The sequence below is a fragment of the Anthonomus grandis genome, chromosome 17, assembly GCF_022605725.1.
Source record: "Anthonomus grandis grandis chromosome 17, icAntGran1.3, whole genome shotgun sequence".
Taxonomy (NCBI): domain Eukaryota; kingdom Metazoa; phylum Arthropoda; class Insecta; order Coleoptera; family Curculionidae; genus Anthonomus; species Anthonomus grandis.
In genome coordinates this window covers 15,646,422-15,668,676 of record NC_065562.1, presented here as the reverse complement: position 1 = coordinate 15,668,676, position 22,255 = coordinate 15,646,422, and the positions used below count along the sequence as shown (strand labels likewise).

At 28.0% G+C, this 22,255-nt stretch overlaps 1 protein-coding gene across 12 annotated transcripts in view; it reads left to right on the top strand.

The window, feature by feature from the left end:
- Positions 1-22,255, top strand: part of LOC126746405 (cAMP-specific 3',5'-cyclic phosphodiesterase) — a 415,679-nt gene that overhangs the window by 329,525 nt on the left and 63,899 nt on the right. The gene's annotated exons all lie outside the window — the stretch shown is intronic.

Below are 22,255 nucleotides of genomic sequence, written 5' to 3'. Positions count from 1 at the left end.
AAGTCAACACTGCTGTTGGAGAAGGGGGTTAAAGAATTAACTTATCGGTGGTTTTGTTGTTTTTTCGATAAAGCCCGAGGTCACCAAACTAGAGCTTTATTGTCGCTTTTTAAAATTTTCATTTTTCAGGGGCTTGATAAGACTTTAATTGCTAGTTCATAAAAACCTAATATTCATGTTAAAAAGCACGTAGATAAGGCGTTACTCCAGTTTTATAAACCAACAAACGTCATCCGATAAACAAATATTTTTTTTAAAAAAATGATTATTTTGTGACCTTAATTTGGCTCTTTCGTTCGCAAGTTTTAATCAAGTCTTTGGCGGATAATGAAAAATGGAAACGGAGAAGTAGCTTTTTATTCTCTCGCCATGTTCCATTATCCAAAAAGATGCAACAGTGCAAAAAGTACAAAACGAGGTATTTTAATGGGAAAAAAGCTCGTCTCCTAAAGCACAAATCCGACACAGAAAATAAATTCGGATCGGAGACAATGGGAGCTTCGTTCGAGCAAAAGCACGAGCCTGTTTGGGTTTTTAGTGAAGTTTTTAATTGCCTTCTAGGGACAAATAAATGAAAAGTCAGTAGGGATGTTTAATTACGTTTTAAACTCGTAAAATTGCTAAAATAAAATAAGTTCATTTAGAGCGGAATTAATTCGCTAATTATAATTATTTAGTTTATCTCTGGGGAGATTTTCAATTGTAGCATCAAATGAATTAATTAAATAAAGTGTTTGTTTTGCGGTTGTAGCTTTATGAGTATTCAAATGTAGAGCGAAAGCTCCCGGAGTTTGACCCAGTAAAATGCTGACGTGCGGCAAAATTTAAACGGCAATATCTCGTAGGCGGTTAACTTCATTGAAATAATTTTTATATAATTTTATAGTCAATCAAGTTTTATAATGGTTTTAATGCTTATGGTTGTACATCAATTACACGCATCAAAATGGTCTAGGGAACACATACAAATATAATAATATTTTTGAGAAGATTGGAAAAAAGTTAATTATTGCAATTTTTTTACATTATTCGAATAAAATAACAATATAATTATTTTTCTTTGTATAAATTATAATTTACTCATAATTTAGGACCCAAATAAAAATAAAGAACAAAATCCCATTTATTACCGTTTATTAAAAAAAATTATAAAATAAAAATTTACCAAATACAAATTAAACTAGTAGCCAGATGGTCCACCTCTATTATTAATAACACATTGGCATCGCCTAGGCATACTTAAAATTAAATTATTAATTAATTCTTGGGGCAACTCCTCCCAAACATGTGTCACAGCAAGGCGAAGCTCCAGAGCGCTTTGAAAGAAGTCAAATCGTTGAAGAAATTGCCTTTTTAACCAATCCCAAACATGCTCAATTGCATTAAGGTCCGGTGAGGTAGAGGGCCAGGGTGGAAGATTGATTTGATTTTCCTCAATAGCGATTCGTACAAGCCGCGCTCGATGTGGTGGGGCATTATCTTGTTGCAACAACGAATTTGGGCCCATTTCGCGTAAACATGGAACAATTACAGGCAGTAGTATATTATCCCTATAACTTATTCCAGTCATTGTATTTTCCACAAAAATCAGGTTCGTTTTTCCGTCAAGTCTAATGCCACCCCAAAACATTAGTGATCCACCACGTTGATTTACTACTTCCCAGGCATGACGCAAACGACTTTCATTTCCTTCCTCTTTCCAGACACGAATTCTACCAGAATCAGGATAAAATGAAAATCGAGACTCATCCGTAAAAAGAACTGTGGCCCATCTTTCTTGATTCCAATTAACATGTTCTTGGCACCACGTTAATCTTGCACCTCGATTTTCTAAAGTTAACCGAGGAACCCTTAGGGGTCTTCTGGCATGAAGTCTTCTCTCATGCAAACGGTTTGTAATAGTTTGACCTGAAACCTCGATGTTATGCACTCGTGAGAGCTGCTGAACCAAAACAGAGGCTGTTACCGTGGGATTTCTTTGAGCTTGCAAAGTTATAAAACGGTCTTGGGCAGGTGTGGTAACTCGCGATATGCCTTGATGCCGTTCTCTAACATCATTTGTCTCTCTATATCTTGTCCACAAACGGTTAATTACACTGGGAGATGTATCCAAAGCTCTTGCAACGTCTCTTTGACTTGTTCCTGCCTCAAGCATTCCGACTGCTCTTAGCATTTCCTCTCGAGTTAAATGTCGTCTTTCCATTTTTATTGAATAAAAACTAAATCACAATTGTTCGGTTGGAACCACAGAAAATGCGATATTGCGTTAGAATTTAAAAATTATAATATGCGTTATTTCGACAAAATGTGCAAGTAGCAAAAAACGCTGTTCTGGCATGATTTTTTGGACCCAAATATTTATTTTACTTCGTTGGTATCTTAATATTAATGGTAGTATCTATTCCGTATGAAAATATAAATATATAAAAATTTATAAGGCGAAAAAAACTATTTTGCTAAGTGTTCCTTAAAACATTTTGATGTGTATATATAGTTAAAATTTCAGATTATTATACATAATCCCTAGTAGTTGTTAGAAGCAAAATTCCGCGCTTAAACATTAAAAATTCGCTTAAGGTCGAATAACTAGCAACAACTTGGTTAAAAAAAGTTGGAAACGAAATTTTACATTGAAAGATAGAACATTGAGTTTAGGGATAGAGGTCGAATAAGAAGCAACAAGCCGATGTGTTTAGCGGTAGAGAGGAAAACGACTGTACGGATTGCATGGATGTCACCGAAATCCTAAAATCCACCTCAGTCAGTAGTTCATGGTAATTTATTTTCGTGATCCTTTGATATGCAAAAAGTGGAATTTATTTAAAAAAATAATAGAAAAAGAGCAACCGTTTTAATACTCAATATGTTTACACACTCCTATTTATTTTTTTGAAATTATTGAATTGATATTATTGTAGTGTGTTGAAATTATATCAGTGCAATAAAATTCTATTTTCTACACAATTAGATTTTGGTATAGGACATATATATATCGATGAATAGCTTTTCTTGCTCTTTTTAAAAATACTATATAAAATACAGGGTATTCCATTTAAAAAAACTTAAATATTGCGAATTGAAAATTTAAAAATATATCTTGTTACCTGAGACACCCTGTATAAATTTAAAATACCCGGATACCGTCGATCAAAAGTAGGTAGTCTTCTTAAGTCGTGGTACGAATTTTATTAAAAAGTCTTAATTACCAGCATTACAAAACACTGTATGCCGAGGATATAAATTTACTAAAAAAAAAATGCAAGACCTTAATTTCTGTCTAAACTACACAAAATTCGGATAGGTAGCTCTTATGAAAGTCACCTTTATTTCCTCCAAGGAACCTACAAATTTGAAAATATTCGGGATGTCCCATTTAAAATTCTGGTGCTAAAGTCGGTGCAGCACTTTTCGAACACCCTGTATTGATAAAACTCAAATAAATAAAAAATTCGCTTAAAACGAAAACACTTCTGTAAGAAAATTTTTTGCACACCCTGTAGTTTCTGAGAAAAGGTATAGGCCCCTAATAAAACAGCCACCCTTCGCACATGCAAGAGGTGAAAAAATTTTTTGCCACAGGAAGTTTTTAATATTTTTTCTTTCATTTTCTTTATTTTACAAAGTTTTATTATTATGACATTTTCTTTACTTTATCTTTCTCTTTTTTTTTTCAATTTATTTATTTTTACGAATTTTATATTGGCTATATTTAAAAAAAAAATCTTATGTTGTTTTCGCCTTTTGCCTCTCAATTTTTTTTTCTATTCTCTTATATTTCATCTTTAACTATTTACATGAATTTTATCACTAGTCTCTTTGGCCATCAACCTTAAAAATCACTGCTGAGTTTTCAATAATTTATCACTTCAGATATAATTTATAGACATCGTAAAGTAGTTACATCTATTCAGTCAATTTTTCTCCTCTGTTTTATATGGTTAAATAATTATCTCAGTTGTGACATTTAAAAAAAATCTCAACGGTGATTTTTAAGAATTGAATGGTAATTCGAAATCAGTAAATTATTTATCACTTTTTCTTATTAACCTGGACGCTTAGGTATATTTATTTATATTTAATCATTTTTTCTTATCTACTTGGGATAATATCTGAGCGAGTGATTAATCAAAGAAAATCTTAGCAGTGATTTTTAAAAAAAAATTCAACATTAATTTTTAAGAATGAGTTAGTAATGCAGAATAAAAATAATAATGTTCTAAATCACAATAAACTAAATAGTCAAATTGAACATAAAAAAGTTATTTAATATAAAACTAGTAGAAAACTGCATCCTTTTCCTCATTTGTCTGGATATTTTAGAATATTTATATAAAAAATGTGTTTTCGTCTCATCTGTTTGGAAATTATAAAATATTCATCTGCGCAGTGTTTTTTCAAGAATAATCTAAACAGTGATTTTTAAGAAATAATTAGGAGTATTTCAGTCTTTCCTTTATTTGCTTGTACATTTTAAAATATTTATATCTCTTAAGTGATTTTTTCTTTTATTGAATTTTTATTCACAGGAGTCTTAAAATCGCTATTTTGATCTATAGGAGTTATTATAATCATTGCTAAGATTATAAATTTATTACGCCCAGGTGAAAAAGAAAAACGTGTTTTTTTTTAATATAATTTAATCCATAGCAGTCTTTAAAATCACTACTCAGATGAATATGTTGTCACGTCCAGGACAGACATGAAAACATATTTTCTTTTATTGGATTTCCTTAAAAATCACTGCTGAGATTATTGTTTTACAGCTGAAAATCACGTCTGAGATAAGAAAGAAAAGATAAAGGAAAAATGTTTTTTTTTTATTATTCTACCTAAAAAAAAGAAGATCACTTCTGTGATATAGAAAAAATAGACTTTTAGAATTTTTCAACCCGATAACGAATAAACAAAATTTTTGGTGGTTCTATGATCCACGAATTTTTAAAATCACACATGAGATTTAAAAATAATTCCATTATCACTGATAATGGTAAAATGATTTTTTTTAGGTAAAGGTACCTTTAAAATCGCCGCTACAATTTTAAAATTATGAGTTATAAACCGATAAAGGAAGAATGACTCTTTTTTAGATTAATGTACCTTTAAAATCACTGCTAAGATTTTTTTAGTGGATTTTAATCCAAAGGTATCTTAATAACGGTTGAGATTAATATTTTATTACGTCTAGGCAAGAAGAAAAAAAATATGTTCTTTTATTGAATTTTGATTTATAGGAGTCTATAGGATTTATAGGAGGATTTATAGATTTACATTTGATATTAAAAAGAAGTAAGTTTTAAAAAAAGATAAAGGAAAAGAATTTTTTTTACCAGTTATACTTGAAATCATTGCTAAAATAAATATTCTCTGACTTATTAACCCTATAGGAAATATACCAATAAATAATTGATTACTGGTTTAAGGTCATAAATATACATTTAAAATCACATTTGTGATTTATGTGTAAGAGGCCTTCTTTATATTCCATGCTGATAACCTTTAAAATCCCTCTCGAATTAATTTTTTTTAAGTCTACAAGGTATAAATACATTTTCTTACTGGTTATTGACCAGGCATTTTTAAAATCACTGCTGAGATAAATAATTTATTAGACATAAGCGAGAAGGGAAAACATAATTCTTTTCTTTTATTAGATTTTTGATTCATGGGAGTCTTTAAAATTACTGTTACGATTAATATTTTATCACGTCTGCATGAGAAGATAATGTTTTTAATTTTTTTAACTTAATCACGCCTAGGTGAATAGAGATAACGTTTTTTATTTAATTGTATTTTAATTCCTAGAAGTTGTTAAAATCACTGTTGAGATTAATATTTTATTTCTATATTTGTCTTTTATTAGACTGATATCACTATTTCATCACTTTTGAACCCAATAAGAGATGAAACAATTACTTTACTGCCTTTCGGCCTAGACCCTTTAAAATTACTGCAAAAATAAATATTTTATTACCCTCAGTCTACTTAAAAAAAAACGTTTTATTGGATTTTACTCAATAAGAGTCTTTAAAATCACTGCTAAAATCACTATTTTATGATTTTTTAAGCCAATAAGGGACAAATTAATTTTTTACTGGTTTCTGGCCATAAACCTTTAAAATCACTGCTAAGATTATTATTTTATTAACCTATAGCGTGGTTGTTCGCGTCTGAGATTAAAAATAAAAAAGAGTCTTAAGCCGATTCACAAAAAAAAATTTTTTTAGCAATTTTACGTTAAAAAAATTAAAATCCCTGCTAAAATAAATATTCTGTGATTTTTTTTACTTTTAAAAATATAGTATTAAATATTTTTTTTCCTGGTTTTTGGTTAATAATGGACATACAATAAAAACTACATTTGTTTTTTTTTTTTTAATTTTTGCGTTTATGAATTTGTAAAATCACTGCTGAGATAAACAAAAATTGCAAAAAATCGCTTATTATTAAGTTGATGATAGGAGCAATGTAATCAATGATAAATTTTTCATTTCAGTGGTGACTTTTATTATCGGTTAAAAATGCGAATTTTAATTATATTCATAAATGTATGAAAGATGTTTCTGGCACTATTTTATAATTTTTTTGCCCGATAAGATAAAAACACCTTTTTCACTTTGTTCCAAGCATAAATCTTTAAAATCACTGCTGTGATTATCAATTTGTCTGTTTGAGAAGGGACTATATTTTTTCGTTCTTTTATTGAAGTTTTATGCATAGGAGCCTTTAAAATCACTGCAATCATTTTCTATACTTATAACTGATGAATCACGTTTGAGATTAGGAAAAGAATTTTAAGCCGATAGAGAGATGTTTTTTTATTAATTCTACCTAAAAAAATTAAAATCACTGCAGAAAATAAATATTTTGTGTTTTCTTTCATCTTATAGGAAATATAGTAATAAATATGTTTTACTGGTTTCAGGTTAATAATGTACATTTAAAATCACACTTGTGATTTAAACATTTTTTATTAGATTCTAAGCTTATGACCTTTAAAATCCCTGCTAAAATAAATACCTTATCATTTTTTACCCCGATAATAAAAAAAATATTTTTTTTTTAGGTTTTTGTATCTCTAAAATCACTACTGAGATTAAGACATTTTTTTGACAAATAGGAGAATAACATTTTTTCGAAAAAAAAAACAATTAAATTCTAAACATTTTTTGCAATCATTGGCAAAACATCAACTATAATCACTGCATAAAAAAAATATATTTTCAGTTTATATTTAATAAAGAAAAATATATTTATCAGTGGTTTCTGTATTAATAAACCTGTATTATCACTGCTATGATAAAAATTTTAATGATTCTATACTAATAAGGAATAAAACATTTATTTTTTAGGTTTCACTACTGAGATTACTATAAAATTGCAAAAATTTAAAAAAATTACTTACAAAAAAAATGTTTTATTAAGTTTATAATAAGACCAGAAAATTATGCTAATCATTAATACATTTTTCATAACAGTAGTGATTTTTAAGGTTCGTTAGTATTAAAAATTTGAACAAAATCAGAATTCTATGAAGACGCTCCTGTATATATTTAAAGAAAAAATATATTAGAAATATTTTCCAGGGAAACATTCCTTTCAACTCCTTTTGTTTAATTTAAATCGGAAAAATATTTTCTTTGTTGGCGTTTTTTACCGCGAAAACGCGCATAATTCTCATTAAGAAAAGACGTCATAGGGCGTGGCTGGATTAACTTTAAATCCCGGATTATTTTGGTTTTGTGGGTGTTTAGTGGGTACGTGATTTTCACTGTTTTTCCCCACTCAAAAAACAAAATTGTTCCTCTTTAATTTATTTGTTATTTATTTTGCACGTAAAATAACAACAGCAGATCGGATCACTATAAATTACTCAAAAAAAAAACTCGAAGGCATTTTGACATTTAAAAAATGTTAGCCTTGGGGTTTAATTATAGATACTCACCCTGAAACGTCAAAAATAGAATAGAAATTTTTGTTAAATTTGACCTTCTTTCACTTTAAGGTTTTTACGCTTCTAATATGAGCATTTTTACCCTTTTTTTCAAAAAAAAAGAGGCATTTTATGACTGTTTATGAAAACACAGTCAGACAGGCGCCAGCTTTAGCTAATTAATTTTTATGGCTCCTCTAAAACACTCAAAACCCAATTCGACCCGAGGAGAAACTAACGAAAAACATTCACGGCCGCACCTCGATTTCCCGAAAAATCAAAGCAATAATAAAGTTTGGCTAAATTCGTTTTTTTTTTGCTCTCGCATTTTTGACGTCAAACGATCGCCGATTTATTTTATTAAGGAAATACGCGTTGCAATAAAAAAATAAATTACCATAAACAAAACTATTTGTTATATTCATAACTTTTCGGGGCAAAATTGGGTATAAACTTGTTTATGTTACGTAACAAATTATCAACAATAATTCGGTCTAAATTTAGACCTAAATCAAGCATTTCATCGAATTCGCTGTAATTGCTTATGCCTTGGTTTAATTTAATATTAATCAAATTCAGCGTACAGTTTATATTATTATCACTCAGCCGTTAGATGATTGAACACTGAGATACGAAGGAATAGTCACGTAGCTTGGAAAATGAATTTTAAATTCGATTTAAACGTTACCCAAATTTATTTTGGAAATTGTTAAATTTAAAGACTCACCACTGTGTCTTAAATAATTTATTGAAATATTTTACCAGTGCTTTAATGCGTATATGATTTAAAGAGCATAAAACATGGTAAAGCAATCAGACCAGACATGGTCAGAGGAATTTTTATTTAATCCTTTACTATAAATTTTTAATCTAAAATTTTTCAAATGAGTGAAAAGTCGAGATTTTTGCTCTCCTAAGACATATATCATGTATTTTTATTCTATGCTATAATTTCTTAAAAAAAGAGATAAGTTTAATATAATTATATGTCTATACATCCTTAGAACATAGAATTTTGCTACATTAACGTGGTTTTATGAAGCACAATAATCTACGGTTAGTAATCTATAAAACCTGGCCAAATGGATGTTTTTTATACTGATTTCGCAAAGGCTTTTGACATAGTTGATTTTAATATAATATGTGAAAAACTTGACAAAGAATATGGGCTTCAGTCCAATCTAATTAAAGGGACTTTTAGTTAATACTTGCTACTTTAGCTAATACACTGCTAATTATATTAAATTTCTTTTAAGATCACTGCTGAGATAAATATTTTTTAAAAATATACCCTCAGTAATGATTTTGGGAATTTGTTGAAAATTAAGGACAGATTCATCCTAGCAGTGATTTTTAAGATTTGACTTGTTAATTAAAATATATTATAAATACATAAAAGTATATAAATATATACAGTGATTTTATGGATTTCAAATATATTTTCTATATATATAAATGGTATATGTAGATCAGAAGATAGAATAAGAAACTTGATAAAAATAATGAATACCTTTACTATTTAAGGTCAAGAAACTAGAGAGGAATTATACAATAAGTAAAAAGGAAAGAGATAAAAAATTCTTAAAATATTGATAAAGAAATTCGATTTCAGTACAAATGAAATAAAGTATATTCTTCACAACATTATTATCAGTAATAACCGGTTTAAGAAATATAAATTTATCCTTATTATTTTGTTGGTAGAAGTTATTATAGGTCGCGAAACCTCTTTGAACTTTGCCATCGATTACTGGTCTTTATTTACATCCTACTGCCGAGGATCCTATAAAATAATCGACTCGACTTACGTAGTTTGTGTATAATTTTACCGGTTTTATCTGAAAGCTTGAACTCTTATGAAAAATAAATAAAATTGATAGTAGAAATTTGTTTGGTCGGTCTCGGATAAATATCGGTCTTGCAGTCAGATAAGTGAATTAAAAAGCAAGTTTAACCGATCGAAAAATGAAAATTCTTACAATGGGATTTTTTTTTAATAATCCAAGTGCGAATCTCACTGGTTTTTTGGAATAATCGATACCGTGAAACGACATTATCGTCATTCAGGGATATTATGACAGTTTAGGATTAATTCGCGTCCAACCACTAATTGGGCGAATTGATTCCGTCAACTTAAAAAAATTTCCATTGGTTTATTAACCGGATTTTCGACGAGGATTAAAAATTGAAAAAATACAGTTTAACACTAAATTTAAATTAGAACAAGGACCTTTTGCATTTAGATTTTTTCATATTATGACAATTTTGGATTCTAAGTGAAATTCTATGAATTTGATGGGTCAGATCATGTACTGTGGTAAGAGATTTTTTGTGATTTAATAAGTCGAAAATCGTCAATTTTTTCTTTATAAGGCCTCATAAAGAAAAAATAAGAGGGATAATAAAAATTTACTATTTACTTCTAAAAGAACCTAAAAAAGCTATTTTTTAATTTCTACTTTTTTCTAGGGTGTTTTATATCTGGAGCACCCTATGAGCATTTTTTAAACGGAAAATAGATTTCAATTTCGTTATTTTAAATGAAACACTTTGTATATTATTAGATGCCTAGATGAAATTCTAAATAACTAAATTGGCCATAAAAGTGGTTCCTTCAATGGCTTGGAATTATTCAGTTATTTATCTCAGTAGTGATTTTTTTGATGTATCCTCAGTAAAAAACTATTTTGTCACTTATTGGCTTGAAAATGCAAAAGAATTATCCTAGCATTGATTTTATAGTAAACTTTGTGAATGATTTTAAAACCAAATTTGCTTAACGGACATTTATGGTCATAACTTGGGAACCACTATAAATATTTTTATTATTTTTTCATGACAAAATAGTGAAATTCCTCGCGATGAATTACAGTGCAACTTGTCACTCCGAATACAATATCTGAATATAAAGGGCATTTTCGGTTGGACCACTATTTTTCGCTCATTTTTTTACCAATTTATTGCTTACAAATAGATGGAATATTTTTAAACAAATTATACATAAAAAAGTCCAATTATTTTTAAACAATTTAGTATACAAACATTTTTTGTACCTCAAAAACTTTTTGAGTTAAAGGCGATTTTGTCATTCAAGGACCAAATTTAACTTTAAAAATATTTATTTCTTAACCGACACTTTTGGTCATAACTTGGGGAGCGCTATATTTTTCACAGCAAAATAGTGACATTCCTGAGGATGAATTTAAGTGTAAGGACGTCACTCTAAATTTAAAATTTAGCTTCTTTTAGGTCTATATAGTAGAGTGTATTTTTTTTAATTAACGAAAAACTGACGTTTTCTTCTTATCTTGAAAGACGACTCTTTCATTAAAAAAACCCAATTTTTGCAACCACTAAAACATAACACCTTAATTGCCTAAAATTCTAATACAACTATAATCCAATAATTAATTAGCAAATATTCACTCGTCTTTACATCAACACAATTAACGGATGTTTTTTCCCAATTACAACAGAAAAATGATTAATGACAATGGCCCCGTATTACTTTAACACTGCTAAGTCAAATTCAATTACTTACTTATCCGACTTAAGACGGTGGTGATTAATTATTATATTATCCGATATAAAATTTATTGAATAATATATAGAAACCCCAATAGGGATTACTCGGTACAAAAAAAAATAATTTTAAACAGCCTGCGTAGCTTGATAAATTCGCCTTATAAATTTTAATACAAAACCGGATTTTTAATCTGTTTTTTTTCCGTTCGGTGTGGGCGTTTATCCGATATTTCAATTTACTATATGGGGGATGGAAAATGGAAATAAAGGCGCTAGAGTTCATGAAAGTTTGGCTTTAAAAATGTGAACTTTCCTGTTTAGACTGTAAACAAGCTGCCAGCAGGACTTATACAGACCCTTCAGAAACCTTATTGGCATTAGAGAAAAAAAAAATGTAAATCCTTAAAATTTATTTAGTAATCATGTTTGGGTATTTATGAGACGTATATTTCAGATGCCTTTTGAAAATTCAGGGTATTTTTAGGCTGAACTTATTGATTTTTCTTTAAAGATTCTTAGAGGAAATTTGACTTTTGAGGTTTATCATTGTATTATTTGAAATAAGTATTTATTTTAAGTATAATATAATAATAATATAATAAGTAATTTATTTTAAGAAAAATTTCGAAAAAAAATTATTTTTATTTTTTGATACTAAAATAAACGCAAAACCTATTTTGTTTGCGTTGTATATATTCGGATTGATGATTTTTTAGTGTTTTTTTTATGAAAAGCAAATGTAAGGAATAATAAGATAAAAGAAATAAGGAATAGAAGATATCAAATATTATATACATAGCAGCTATACAAGTGGAGTCATTATTATCGAAAAATCTAAGAAAACCCGGTTTTTTATACTGCATTAACTTTTTTCTTTTACTTGTCTTAATATGGTTATATACCATAAAACTGGGTTCACATTCTTATTCTTTTTTAAACTCACTTCAAAAAAAAACTCTTTATACTAAAATTACCTCTATTACTATTAAAAACTAAAAAGCGCCACTAAAAAGTTAGGAAAATTGGAAATAAAAAGTAGAAAAAAGGGTATTTTTAAAGGTCTAGTACTCACCCTGTATAGCGTTAAACTTGATACGCTGATTTATTAGCAACAAATACAGCTTTAATTACTCTAAATAACTTACTAATTTTTATTTTGTACCATAAACATTTTACACAGAAAAAAATGCAATTCTTTAAGGTTTTTTAAATTTTTCTCCCAAAAAGATTTTTTTATAAAAATGCCATAACAAAAATTGTTATGGCATGACGATTGTTATATGACTCCATGATATGCACATATCTTCTATGGGTCATTATTTCCGCATATTTTTTAATCTGTTCAATGTAGCAGTTATATGACGGGGACCACACAATTGAGCCATACTCCAAGATGGGCCTAACAAGAGAGCAATAAAGTAATCTAAAAGTAAACAAAGACAAATTAGTTGTAGACCCTTGGATAAAATCCAGCATTTTCATTGCCCTACAAGTCACCTGATTGATGTGACTTTTAAAAGACAACCTGGAGTTAATAAATATTCCTATAAGTCAGAAACCTCTGTTTTGACACCAATTGCTACATTATTTATTTTATAGGGTTTCTTTGATTAGAAAAAGTAATCTTATGGCACTTATTGATATTAAGGGACATTCTATTCAAGTGGCACCAATTAAAGAACAAATTAAGGTCTTTTTGTAGGAGCACAGCATCGGAAAGGGATGTGATAGGTCTAAATAGCTTCACATTAGCACACGACAATTTTCAAGTTTCCAAACTAAATCAATCAAAAAGAGGCAGAACAAAACAGGGCCTGAGTGAGAGCCCTGTGGCACCCCAGATGGCACCAAAATTTCAGAGGAACATCCAAGATTAACAATCTGGGTTCTCCTTCTGATGAATCCCGAGATCCACTGAAGAAGAGGCCCCACAATAACTAAAGCCCTAAACTTCTGCAAGAGTACCCCATGGTTAACCCTATCAAAAGCCTTGGAAAAGTGTGTATATGTTGAGTCAACCTGAAGTCCCTTCTCCAAGCAGCGGTAGAGGTAGTTGACATACAGCACCAAATTAGCATCAGTAGATCTGCCTTTTATAACATTCATAAAAGTTTCATAATATTCAAAGCACCGTTGCGACCTGTATCGAATTCCCATTAAAAACATTAGACAAAATGTTTTTTTTTTATTTTCAAGGTGTTCTTATCCTAAACAAAAAAACAAATAAAAAATTGTAAATAAACGTGTTTTAGCCGCATATATTTAGATTATAACAAGGTTAACACCGTTCTTCTACCCTAAATAGAATCAAAGTTATAAGCACTTTTCTCCGACGAGTCCGAATTTAGTCGGAAAACTCCCCAAAAGACGAGCTCCTTCATAAGAGTTTCGCTCTTATTTTCATTAAGTTACGGATCTAAGTAAACCAAATTTGTGAAGTTTTTAGGGTTAAATTTCAAGGGGAAATCAATAAGCTGACCCTTAAAACGCCTCGAATTTCCGACAAAATTTGGAATTAAAGAAAAAAAATCATTCGAATATATAATCTTCAAGGCAAAATCAATAATAAATAGGATCTTCAAGAAAAATTGGAGTTTTTACCCGAAAAATAATTCCTTAGAATTTTCGAGGCCTTATGGTTAAATGTTAAACAAATTTCTGGAACTTCCAAGAAAATTCAAAGCGAAATCGATATATTGATTTTCGATTTATATTTATTTTCAGTTATTTCTATAATTATTATAGAAATAATAAAAATTTCAAATTAATAAATTAACTTAAAAATTCTCAAAATTTCCCAAACAAATTGGAATTTTTACCAAAAAAAAAACTCAAAATTCCCTGAACTTCAAAGCAGGAAAATTCAAAGCGAATTTAATAAATTATAGAAATAATAGAAATTTCAAGGTGAAATCAATAAATTTAGCCTAAAGATAGAATGAATCTTTCAGATAAATAGAAATCAAGTCTTAAAAAATTTCTAGAACTTGATTTTTCTTGAACTGAATTGATTTTTGATTTATATTTATTTTCAATTATTTCTATAATTATTATAGAAATAATAAAAATTTGAAATTAATAAATTAACTTAAAAATTCCCCAAAATTCCCCAAAAAAATTGAAATTTTTACCGAATAAAAACTCAGAATTCCCTGAACTTCAAAGCAGGAAAATTCAAAGCGAATTTAATAAATTATAGAAATAATGGAAATTTCAAGGTAAATTCAACAAATTTAGCCAAAAAAAATCTTAAAAATTTCCGATATTTAGTGTTAAATTTCAAGATTAAATTAATCGGTTTGGCCGTGAACCTCCAGAATACCGTGAACCTCTTAGAAAAATGGAAATTTCGACCCAAAAAAATCCACAGAAATGTTGAGCTTTTATGATTAAATTTCAAAAATATCAATAAACTAAAACTAAAATTACCCAGGATTTCAAATAGAAAATGGAAATTTTTACCCAAAAATAATTAGAGTACCCGAGTTTTTAGCGTTAAATTTAAACTTAAAAACTATACACAGAAATGTTGAGGTTTTAAGATTAAATTTCAATAATATTAATAAGCTAGACCTAAAATTACCTTAGATTTCAAACAAAAAATGGGAATTTTTACCCAAAAAACCATTAGAATTCTCGAATTTTTAGGGTTAAATTTCAGAAAATTATTTCAATTTTAATGCGAATTTATCTAATATCCCTAAATTTTCTGAAAAAATGTTAAGGCAAAATCAGTATGTTTTGCCTAATTATACCCTGATTTTTTTTCTTTTTTATAATAATTAAGTAACGAATCTATAAACCAAATTTGTGAAGTTTGTAGGGTTAAATTTCGAGGCGAAATCAATAAGCTAACCCTTAAAACACCCCGAATTACCAACAAAATTGAGAATTAAAGAAAAAAAATCATTAGAATATATAATCATCAAGGGAATATCAATAATTTCAGACTAAATAAATACCCTGAATCTTCAAGGAAAATTGGAGTTTTTACCCGAAAAATAATTTCTTAGAATTTTCGAGGCCTTAGGGTTAAATGTTAAAAAATTCCCTAAACTTTCAAGAAATTTCAAAAGAAAATTAGTGAATTATAAAAACAATATAAATTTCAAAGCGAAATTATTTACATTTATTTTCAATTATTTCTATAATTATTATAGAAATAATAAAAATTTGAAATTAATAAATTAACTTGAAAATTCCCCAAAATTTCCCAAACAAATTGAAATTTTTACCGAAAAAAAACTCAGAATTCCCTGAACTTCAAAGCAGAAAAATTTAATAAATTATAGAGATAATGGAAATTTCAAGATAAAATCAACAAATTTAGCCAAAAAAATCTTCAAAATTCGCGATCTTTAGTGTTAAATTTTAAGACGAAATTTATCGGTTTCGCCTAAAAATACCATGAACATCTTAGAAAAATGGAAATTTCGACCCAAAAAAATCCACAGAAATGTTCAGCTTTTAAGATTAAATTTCAAAAATATCAATAAGCTTAACCTAAAATTACCCTAGATTTCAAACAAAAAATGGGAATTTTTACCCAAAAATCATTAGGGTTCCCGAGTTTTTAGGGTTAAATTTAGACCCAAAAAATATACACAGAAATGTTAAGCTTTTAAGATTAAATTTCAAAAATATTAATATGCTAGACCTAAAATTACCCTAGATTTCAAACAAAAATGGGAATTTTTACCAAAAAAATCATTAGAATTCTCGAGTTTTTAGGGTTAAATTTCAAAAAATTATTTCAATTTTAAGGCGAATTTATCTAATATCCCTAAATTTTCTGGAAAAATGCTAAGGCAAAATCCGTATGTTTAGCCTAATTATACCCTGATTTTTTTTCTTTTTTATAATAATTAAGTAACGAATCTAAGTAAACCAAATTTGTGAAGTTTTTACCTGAAAAATAATTCCTCAGAATTTTCGAGGCCTAAGGGTTAAATGTTAAAAAATTCCCTAAACTTTAAAGAAATTTCAAAAGAAAATTAGTGAATTATAAAAATAATATAAATTTCAAAGCGAAATTAATAAATTTAGCCTAAAGATAGAATGAATTTTTCAGAAAAATAGATATTAGGTATTAAAAAATTTTTAGAACTTCCAAGAAAATTCAAAGCAAAATCGATAAATTAATTTTTGATTTATATATATTTTTAATTATTTTTATAATTTTCAAATTAATAAATTAACTTAAAAATTCCCAAAATTTCCCAAACAAATTGGAATTTTTACCAAAAAAAAACTCAAAATTCCCTGAACTTCCAGGAAAATTTAAAGCAAATTTCATAAATTATAGAAATAATGGAAATTTTAAGGTGAAATCTATAAATTTAGCCAAAAAAAAATCAAAATTCCCGATCTTTAGTGTTAAATTAATCGGTTTGGCCTAAAAATACCGTGAACCTCTTAGAAAAATTGAAATTTTAACCCAAAAAAATCTACAGAAATTTCAGCTTTTAAGACTAAATTTCAAAAATATCAATAAGCTAAACCTAAAATAATCCTGGATTTCAATCAAAAAATAAAAATTTTTACTCAAAAAAATCATTAGAGTTTTCCAGTTTTTAGGGTTAAATTTAGACTTTAAAAACATACACAGAAATGTTGAGCCATAAAGATTAAATTTCAAAAATATTAATAAGCTAGACCTAAAATTACCCTGGATTTCAAACAAAAAATAAAAATTTTTACTCAAAAAAATCATTGGAGTTTCCCAGTTTTTAGGGTTAAATTTGGACTTTAAAGACATACACAAAAATGGTGAGCTTTTAAGATTAAATTCCAAGAATGTCAATAAGCTAGACCTAAAATTACCCTGGATTTCAAACAAAAAAATGGGAATTTTTACCCAAAAATCATTAGAATTCTCGAGTTTTTAGGGTTAAATTTCAGAAAATTATTTCAATTTTAAGGCGAATATATCTAATATCCCTAAATTTTCTGGAAAATTTTAAGGCAAAATCAGTAGGTTTAGCCTAAATATACCCTGAATTGCCTAATCTTTAAGACTGTGCCAATATTTTTTATCAAAAAAATGATCCATTTTAAGCCTAAAATTCTTGAATTTTTTGAACTTTTAAGGTCAAAAATTCCCTTAAATTCTAAGGCAAAATTTATAAATAACTAATATTTGTATATTTCAGAAACCATTTTTTCAAATAATTTGAATTTTCACTTTCAGTTCCCTCATCATCTTTTCCACCAAAAAAAAAAAAAACGTGGACATAATACACATTTCTTTCTTACCACAGTAACCATTATATTTGACTAAACTATAAAAAAACTATAACTTACTTTCTCTATGGTATTATTGACTTAAATTTAAAAAAATGTAATTTAAAACCGATATTAACATGAAAACTTCCAATTTCTTTACATAATTTAAGCAAACTCATAATTTTTTCAAGGAAACTTAGCGCATACGCCAAAATTAAGTCGTCCTCGATATTCGAAAACGTTTTTCTCGGGATTCCGTAAAGGTCGCGCCAAACTAAAGTAAACTTAAAAAAAAAAATTATTCGGTGTCATCCTCGGATTCTGCTAAATTACACACGTAACCGTTAAATTACTAATTAAATTTTTTTTTATGACACTTTCTCGGTATAGCAAAACGGGAGCTCACAGCGAGATTGGTGCCATGGAAATTAATTTACAACCAGATGCTGGATTGGTTTATGGTCCTTTTTTAGTTGGAACTGGCATAAAGTGTGCTTAAGGTTATAAAATTACGTTTTTTTTTTTTGGTAACGATCGAGCGAATTGCATGCATTTTAACCGTTAATCAACCATTTGATTGAATTATTGCGACATCATTAACTATAGTAAATCTTGTTAGTGAAAAAATTCTAATTTAATTAACTGTTATATGTTAAAAATCACGTATAATGTATTTGGTGTATGCATATATAAATCTGCTTATTTAAAAAATGCATTTTGTTAAAGATTTTGGCTTGAAAATCACTGCTAAGATAAACATTTTGTAATTTTAAAGCGACGAATTTAAATGATCCCTATTGAAATAAATGGTTTATTAATTCACCCTGATAAAGAAATAGATGAATTTTAAAAATCAGTGTTAAGATAAATATATTATACAGGATACGGCAAGGTACGAGCAAAAATGTCTATAGCAAAGTTGCCGGATTGCCAGAAATCTACAAACTAAAAAAATAATTTACATATACACAGTATGTCAAAAAAAAGTTTTTAGCCTCGTATATCAATTCACAAAATGATTAAATGGTAAAAAAACTTTAAACTAGTAACTTTGGCTTCTCGATACCTTTCTTCATAAGAAATACACGATCGGTGCTAATAAATCTTAATTAAGAAAAAATCATACAAAAGTAAAATAGCAGGAATGCCAAAGCGTCATTACTTAATTCATTATTGCCCGCGTCGGTTGCGAATTTCGCGGTTCGCATGTCCGATTTCTTTTTTTCGCTCTATTTTCGTCGTAAATTGGTGCACTCGATGACGTCAATGCTTTGTACGTACACATTTGCCATCGTAAGATACGGATTTCTTATAAACTTGATGAGACTTCTTTTATGGTTTGATTGATGGGGGGGGGTCATTGGCTGTGATTTAGTCTAGAAATTGCCCTTGAATTTCCAAAATGTTCTAAAACAAAATCAATAATTTTTGCATATAAGATCTTTGAATGAATCAATTATTTAGACCTATAAACACCGTTAATTTCCAAAATGTAGGACATTTGTCGAAGGTTCCCCTAAATTCTTGACTGTTAAAAGCTAAATTGATATTTTTAGGGTAGCAGTACTAGCACGAATCTATGAGTTTTTTTTAGATCAAATCAATGATTTTAGGTATAATCTATATTACTCGACTGATCAATTTTTGCTTTAAAATACTACTTGGATTTCTGAATTTTAAAGACCAAGTATCTTAGCCAATCAGACCGAATTAATGCTGTTTGCTAAGAATTTCTAAAAACTTTAAGGTAAAGACAAATTGAGCCTAAAAATAACGTGAATTTCCTAAACCTTAAAGGCAAAATTTAATTCCCTTATTTTCCAAATCGTTTGAAGTCAAAATTATCTGAATTTTTTATAGAAATTACCCAAATTTCTGAATTTTAAATTTCTTTAGGACTGAATCAATAATTTTCAATGTCATTTACCTAGTACACATCTAAAAAATTTCCACTTAACTTTAAAGAGAATTCAATAGTTTTTGTCAAAAATATGCTAAATCCTGGGCATAAGGCTAAACCGATATTTGAAGGCTAAAAATGCCCCAAATTTCCGAAAATTGATATCATAAATCAATACTATTTATATAGAACTTAAACACCCTAAAATAGCCAAAATTTTCGGATATATTAAGGCCAAATTAATACTCTTAATCCAGAAAAATTAATATTTTTAGCCTTAAAATACGTTAAATTTCTAAATTCTTGAGGCAAAGTTATCAGCATATTTAGCCGAAAAAAACTTTGAATTAGCCATTTTTAACCTATAAAAAATTCATGAAACTTTCTGAATTTTAAAAGCGAGACCAATAATTTTAGTCTACGAATATTCTTAATGTCCAAGTCTTTTCAATTTTCGGATATTCTTAGATTTCCGGATATAAAAGTCATAAATAAAAGTCAAATTCACACTCTTGTCCTAAAAATATTCTGAACTATTTAAATTTTTTATTCTAAATTAATAATTAATTGGATGTTAAAAGGATCATTAATTTCCAAAATTTTAGTTCAAATCAATGCTATTTGTGAAAAACTGTCTTTAATTCCCTAATTTTTAATACTAAATTGACATTATTAGGATAGAAATACCTTGAACCTGAATCTGCGAGTTTATCAAGATCAAATCAATATTTTAGGAATAATCAATATTACTTGCCTAGAACATCCTTGTTTCCAAATTTCCAATTTCCAGTAATCAGGTCTATTTTAAACTCTTAAAATCCTAAAAGCTAAATCAAGACTAAACTAATGCTATTTGCCTAGAATTGTCAAAACCAATCCAATTTCCAAGTCTTTATGGCTAAATTAATATTTTTGGCCAAATATTTCTTGGATTTCCGAATATTAAAGTCAAAAATAAAAGTCAAATCCACAATCTTCTGAAAAACAGTGATTTTTCAGAAAAATTTCTTACTGGTAAATTGTGTGGGGTGGGTGGGGGGCTAAGGGTAGTTTTGTTAAAAAACGGTTTTTTCTTCTATAAGAAAACATTTTTCCAAAAAATTACCCTTACACCCCCCGCCCACCCCACACACTTAACCAGTAAAAAATTCTTCTGCAAAATCACTGTGTCCTAGAAATCTTCTGAACTTTTAAGTTTCATGAATTTCCAAAATTTTAGTTCAAATCAATGCCATTTGTGAAAAATTGCCTTAAATTCCCTAATTTTTAATGCTAAATTGACATTCTTAGAATAAAAATACCATGAATCTGCGAGGTTATCAAGATCAAATCAATATTTTAGTTATAATCAATATTACTTGCCTAAAACATTCTTAATTTGAAACTTGATCAATAATTTGAGCCTAGAAATGCTGTCGATTTTTAAATATTCTGAAAGGCAAATTAATACTTAAATTCTAAAATGGAAATCAATATATTCAGCCCAAAATCTCCCAAACTTCAAAAATTTTAAAGACGAAAGTATTTAATTATAAATTCATTACTATTGAAGACTAAATCAATATATTCACCCTAAAAATATCCTGATTTTTCAAGTTTTTAGGGCTAAATTAATATTTTAACCCAAAAATTTTTGGGAATTTTTTAAGATGAAATCAACGTAGAAAGTCTTGCAATTTTCAAATAATTTTAAGACAAAATCAATAATTTCGGAAAACAATTTTCCAAAATAGCCTAAAATTTTGTATATTTAAAGCTAAATTTATACTCTTAGTCTAGAAATACGCTGCCTAGTACTTAAGGCTAAATTAATATATTACGCTTAAACATTTCAGGAATTTCCGAATCCTGAATACAAAATCAATATATTTAACAGTAATAATGCCCTGAATTGCCAAATCTTTGAAATTGGAATCAATGACTTTAGCCTCAAAAAATATCCTCAGTTTCTGAATTAGTCTAGGCTGAGTTAATATTTGTAGTTAAAAGTCTCTTTAAATTCTTGAGCTTTTAAGGAAAAAACTTAGAAATTTTAAGATAAAATTAGCATCAAAATATCCTGAATTTCTCGAAATATATTAAAAATTAATTTTAAAAGTACAGGAGAATAAAAAGCGGAAATTTTGAGTTTAATTATGAATGATACTCACAGTGAAAATTTGTATCATTTCCGAGCAAGAAAAAATCAGAAATTTCAGGTTTTGGCTTCGGTTTTTAAATTTTGAATTTCAAAATAAGATAAAAATGGGCGCCCAAAGTTTTGTAAAATAAATAATGGCTGTATCATCTGCAAATAAGTAACTTTACCTTTTTGACTTTTTAATAAACAATCTGGTAAAAACCTATGTACAAGGCATAGGAATATCATTAATTTATCTAGTTTTTCGGGTTTTATTATCGAATTTATCAAGATCAAATCAATATTTTAGGAATAATCAATATTACTTGCCTAGAACATCCTTGATTTGAAATTTCTAGTAATCAGTTTTATTTGACTAATAAACTCTTAAACTCTTGTTTGCCTAGAATTGTCAAAACCTATAAGGCAAAATCAATAATTTGAGCCTAGAAATGCTGTCGATTTTTAAATATTCTAAAGGGCAAATTAATACTTAAATTCTAAAACGGAAATCAATATATTCAGCCCAAAATCCCCCAAACTTCAAAAATTTTAA